The sequence below is a fragment of the Gossypium hirsutum genome, chromosome D09 (assembly GCF_007990345.1).
Source record: "Gossypium hirsutum isolate 1008001.06 chromosome D09, Gossypium_hirsutum_v2.1, whole genome shotgun sequence".
Taxonomy (NCBI): domain Eukaryota; kingdom Viridiplantae; phylum Streptophyta; class Magnoliopsida; order Malvales; family Malvaceae; genus Gossypium; species Gossypium hirsutum.
In genome coordinates, this window is record NC_053445.1 from 9821220 (window position 1) to 9827855 (window position 6636).

General features: G+C 28.8%; 1 long non-coding RNA gene across 1 annotated transcript; it reads right to left on the reverse strand.

Moving 5' to 3' along the window:
- Positions 1 to 2142: 2142 nt before the first annotated feature.
- Positions 2143 to 4954, reverse strand: LOC121221136 (uncharacterized). Its single transcript, XR_005918523.1, has 4 exons — positions 4885 to 4954; positions 4330 to 4414; positions 3170 to 3303; positions 2143 to 2330 (listed from the first exon to the last, which is right to left on the reverse strand). It is a non-coding gene; the product is annotated as an uncharacterized lncRNA (long non-coding RNA).
- Between the last annotated feature and the right edge of the window lie 1682 nt (positions 4955 to 6636).

Below are 6636 nucleotides of genomic sequence, written 5' to 3' on the forward strand. Positions count from 1 at the left end.
TATGTGTTTTCAAGTCTTTTTCTTGTAATTTCTATAGATTTGAGGTCATAGGAGCTTGATTTAGCTAGCATATGTACCAATTTATAAAACTGTTAAAGTTTTTGAAATTTGCCATTGTTGATTTTCTGATGAATTAAGCTTGATAGATTTAAGCTTAGAATAAGAAAAGGACTAGATTGTAAAGTTAATTTAGCTTATTGCTAACTTTGTTACATTAGGGACCAAATTGAATAAATGTAAATTTTTTAAGAAATTATGTTATAAATAGAAAATTTAAGATTCTTAGTGAGAATTTTTGAAATTGAATTTTAATCCGAGGCTAGGAATTGAAAGTTATAACTATCCCGAGTTTAGGGACTAAATTAAATAAAATATAAATTTTAGGGATATCAAAAAATCAAATTATATAGGTTCACACATATCATAGTATAGAATAGAAATACTTGGTATTAATTGATGATACGCATAATTGTTTAGATCAAGAATTGGAGCGAAGTGGAATTGATCGGGGAAAAGCTAAAATTACAGATTAGCCCCTACAATATTCACTTTGCGTATTTTGATCAGGTAAGTTTATATTAACTATGCCTTAAGTTGGTTGCCAAATAGATTATTTAACTATGTCTTAATGATGAAGGTATGTTTTAGTTTCCATTTGAACTCACTAAGCATTCTAAATGCTTACCTTAGTTGTTTACTTCCTTGTAGATTTACACCTTGCGAAACTGCCAAGTCAGATCAACTAGGAAGCACATACTATCTAAAGAAATTAGCTATATGTTCATTTTGAATCTAGATTATGTGGCAAGTACATATGGGTCCTAGTATGCTTGTGGTTATTTTGAAGTGGATGGCATTATGTGCTTGTGGTGAAGTTTAATGTTAGATGTATCTTTTGGTATATAAATTGATAGTACACGTTTTGGTTAAGTTTGATACTGTATGAATGATGAATTTACCTTTGAATGGCTTGGTATGTTAAACTACCATTTAGGCCATTTGAATTGAGCAAGCTAAATAATGTTGTAGAAATGGTAAGGTTTATGATAAGTATGTTTTGTAATTTGGTATATGTTTTGACTTATTCATGTCAATCTCTTAAATTTGATGGTTTTCAATTAGTAAGATGATTGTGTTGAGTTGGAAATTGAAGGCATTTTGGTAGGAATAGATGGAATGGTCATGTATATAGCTAAGTGTGAATAATTAGTTGGTGAGGTTTTGAATGGTTGATTTATTAGTTTATACATGAGTTGGTTGTTATTAGTGAATTTATGCTTTTAATCGGTATCATGTTAAAATATGATAGTTAATATGAAAAAGATAAAGAACAATGGAAATATGAAATTTTCACTTTGGGAACTATTATTTGAAATGGATATGTTTATAATGTCTAAAAAAAAGTGAAAATGAGTAAGTATTTGTAAAAAACCTATGGTGTCTACATATGGAAATGAACATGCCCAAAGGGCCTTTATTGATATAAATTTGAACATGAATATGTGAAAACACTTAAGGTGCCCTTATATGATATGTGTACATGCATGTGTTAATGGTCTTGATGGATATTTTTTTAATTATAATTGTAAATTTCCCTAGTAGACTTAGTGAAATATTAGGATATGGTTGGCATGCCAATTAGGGGCTATAGCATGTTGGAGTCCTATTGGAAATTTTGCACTTATGTGCTATTTATATCGCCTTTGGGCATTGCACTTATGCACATCTTTGTGTAGTGTAGTTTATGCTCTTATGAGCATTTTGGAATGGTGGAGGAAAGTTTGCGCTATCTTACAGTTTGGCACTTCAGTTCTCTTTGGTGTGGTGGAGGAGTCCCGTGTATCCGAGTCGATTTTACTAGAGTTTACTATAGGCGAAAATGAATTAAATGTTGGTAATAAACTTTAAATGTGACTATAAATGGATAAAAGAAAGACTAAGTGTAACACCCCTAACCCTTATCCGTCGCCGAATTAGGGTTAAAAGGCATTACTAATCAAAATACAACTCAAAACAGACATTCATTAAAGTTGAATAATTATAGTAGTTACATGAGATAAGCTAGGTTTAATATTAAACATGCGAAATTTTAAGCTTTTCTTTTAGTCATTTAAAACAGAACGAAAACATTACAATCCAACTAGACTATAAGGAAATAAGCCATTTTCGCTAGCTATGAAACTCATTTACAAAACATTAAAGTACGCTCTTATAACATTATCTAGCCTGTACATACCCTAAGTTAAAATTCAAACATTTTAATACCGAGACAATAGATAGAGTGATGATCTTTTCTGACAATCCTCGAGCTTGAAGCTTGATCTTTAAATCTATAAAACAGAGAGACGTAAAAGAACAAGGTAAGCTTATTTAGCTTAGTAAGTCTATGGCATAACTAAAACAACATATAAATAAAACACATAAATATTATATAATTTCCTGATTACATTTATAGATGTCACAAATACCACATATTTTACTAACTGAATATTTAAAATGCATAGTCATCTTATTTATATAAAATATATGTAATCGTGGAATGCTTACCAATGAGTATATATATACTCTATATACATACAACCAATTGTATGTTTAAATACACATCAGGAGCTTACAACCAAATACATAAACTTATCATTTACTTAAAATCAATTACATACATTGCTATCAATACTTAGAGCCGAATACACCTACACTTCAAATGCGTATAATCGAACGCATATTTATACATATATACTCAACAATTATTATAATCGAATATACATATATATATGTACATCAAACTAATATAATAGAGCACATTTATACTTACCCAAAATGCATATCACCAATCACATAGATGCTTAATAAAAGCACATACATAATGCAAATATAAATTTATCACATGCATATATGTGAATGTGCATATATCTATCAAGTGCTTAAAACTGTATATACATATATACATACTTATCAGATATGTATAAACAGATGTTTGTATGTTCATCAAATATGAAGACCGAATATGTAATCATATTCTTCAATTTCATACCACCAAATCCATATAAACATTTAGTACATGTATATACATAATATAAACAATATCACCGGCACTTAGCCTGCTAGGCTTAAAGCCTATTTTAGTACACCGACACTTAGCCTGCTAGACATAAAGTCTGATATGTTTTACCGGCATCAAGCCTGTTAGACGTAATGTCTGGTATGTTTCACCGGCATCAAGCCTGCTAGACGTAATTTCTGGTATGTTTCACCGGCATCAAGCCTGCTAGACGTAATGTCTGGTATGTTTCACCGGCATCAAGCCTGCTAGACGTAATGTCTGGATTACTTCACTGTCAATAAACCTGTTAGGCTCAGAGCCTAAAATTTCAATTTCACACATACAAATAATTCCTCATATTATTCATAATAACAATCACATGTTCATTATATACCATATTCAAATCGTAACAGAGTTTACCAATCATACCTTCAATTCAACTCAAGTGCTTATAAATTCATAAACATATATATACGTATATATATAAAGTCGAACCTCAATTATAAAAAGAGAAAGATTTTATACCTTTAATTCTATCCAAGAACCAATACATAAATATACATATATATATTCGAATCCCATGAATATATTTAACATTTATACCATTAACTAAAATCAACAACCCATACATGTATATACATTTATATTCGAACATAAATGTATTTATTTACACAATTTTTACCTTTAACTAGGTTCAAAACTAATTCATATATATATAATTGAATCTATCACATACATATATATAATTGCATACATAAGTTCAATATAAAAACATATACATATATATAATCTCATACATATTTAAAAATTACATATAAATATATATTCGAAACTACTTAAACAATTATAAAATACATACCTTTAATCAACCTAAAAGCTTGTACATATATATTCTTATGTATATATATTCGAATCTTATATATATATATAATATACATATCTTTGATTAAACCTAGAATATATACATATATATACTCATATTTGTTCGAACCTTGTGCGCACATATAACTCTCATACATTCAATTAAATTCATCACAAATATATATAGATTCATATATAAATATTCGAACATTGTATATATATACCTATATACCCTTTCTTACTTTAACTAAATTCAAAGATCTATATAAGTATATACGTATATATTCGAATATTGTATATACACATATATACCATTTATACTTCAAATTTATTCAATCAAATTACTTTTAATTATAGCTCAACAAATATAAAATAGATATACATACATATATACTGATATAATAACATTAAATAACTAATAGACTTACCTCGGACAGTGAAAAATGGAATCGGACGATTAGTCGACGACTTTAGCTTTTCCTCGATCCAACTCCGATTTCTTTGGTTCTTGATCTAAATATATTCAAAATGAACTATTTTAAATATTATTTCATTCAATTTAGTCCAAAAAACATAAATGGGTAAATTACCATTTTACCCCTAATATTTACACTTTTTGCAATTTAGTCCCTATTGCATAAAACACAAAATACACAAAATTTTCCCACACTATAGAAGGGTTGAATATGCCTAGTGCTCATAAAAGTTTACATATTTTATTTATTTCACATTTTAGTCTCTCAAAAATTTAATTTCACAATTTAGCCCTAATTACTCAATTTCACCAAAAATTCAAATACAAAACATGTTAATCTTTCACATATCTTTCATATTTCGTCATTAACTAACAAAAATATCAAGCATTCATCAATGGCATATCACAAAATTAACACCAAATTCTAAAATTAAGGTATGGGTCTTGTAGTACACAAAACAACGATATCAAAAACATAAAAATTTTCAAAAACCGAACAAAAACGAACCTTTAATTATGTAAAGACATGGCCGAACCTTCTTCAAGCTTTAATGGCTTTTCTTTCATCTAAGTTTCGGCTAGGAAGATGATATATGCTATAAAATTATGTTTTTAACTATTATGTATTATAATAATTAATAATTTACTAATTTAACCTTATTAAAATAATTATAACATATATATATATATTAAGGTTAGTTTTGACCTTAGCCATCCACTATCTAAATAGTGGTAAAATTGCAGCTTTAAACCTTCTAATTTAAAAGACAACAACAATTAGATGCTTTTAAATTAAATCCCTAAGTTTTCAGTTTACGCGATTAAGCCCTTTTTATCAAATTGAGCACTCAAACGATCAAATTTTTATACGAAATTTTCACACATATTAATTCACAGACTGAAAATACCAAAAATAATTTTAAAATATTTTTCTGACTCGAATTTGTGGTCCCAAAACCACTTTGTCCGATTAGGGTCAAAATTGGGCTGTTACACTAAGTGTCGTGAACTAAATGTCTAGTAACTAAAAGAGATGAAAATAAAGTAAATGTATTGCTAAGTAAAAGAGAATTTCAAATGATAACGAGCTTAAAAAGTGTATAGCCTAGTGAGCTTACCTTAAATGGCATTAAGGAAATTGTTGGTTTAAGCATGCTAAGTTCAAAGAAATGAAGATGATGTATGTGAAATCATATAAAGATTAACGAATGCAAAAGGGAAATGGGAAAGAACATGTCAAGATACTATGGATTCTACTTAAGAGTCTTGAATATGTGTTTTCATTAAATGAATTGGTTAACAAATTGTTAATATGTAAGTTGAGCCCTTACACTTTGGTAGATCAAAATGAAATAACGAATAGTACTGAAAAGTGGTTTGAATGAAACTAGCATGAAATCCATAGTAAGGGCTCAACACTAATAAGGACTAAGATAAATAAGTTTATCCTTGGCTACTTATTTAGTTTTTTTATGCTCGCACGTTATTTTTTAAAATGCGTAGGTTTAGACTTATCGAGAAGTTGTGGTGTTGGCTTGGAAGCACCACATCATCCATCGAGTTTTAAGATTGTAATTCAAGTGTTTAAATACTATTTGTGTTGAATTATTATCATGTATGCAAAGACTTAGATTAATCGAGCAATTGTAAAGTTAAATGATGAACTTGAGCCTCTTTTGTATTTCTCTTAAACAAATGTGTATCTTTTTGTTTTGGATGTGTTCATACTAAGTTTTTAAGCTTAAACGACTTTAAGTTTTTATTTATAATGGTAGGATTTATGTTGGAATGATATGGTGATTTTTTTGGATATGTTTTAGAGTGATTTTTAAATGTATTGGGCGTAATCAGTGACTTGCATCGCAACCACAGAGTTGCGACGTTGTGACCTTGGTGCTTGACGTTGCAACTTCACATTCATCATGTTGTGGCTTCATTACTCAATGAATCTCATCGCAACATCATAATTTCCTCGAGCAACATAATTTTAAAGCTTTCGAAATGTTTTTTTAAAAATTTATTTTTATGATTTTATTTAAATTATTTAAAGTTTTAGATAATGGTAAAATTAATACTTTCTTCACCCTGAATGACCTTGTTTTAGGCTAAAGAACATCAAGCCTTTGTTTTATGTCGCGGACATGTCCAAAGCTATGTCAGCTCTTGTATATTAATCAACAAGGAATCAAAATGGAACAACATTATTCAAGGATGCACCATTGTGGATTGGAAGTTCTTTCCTGTATATGGCGACATCAAT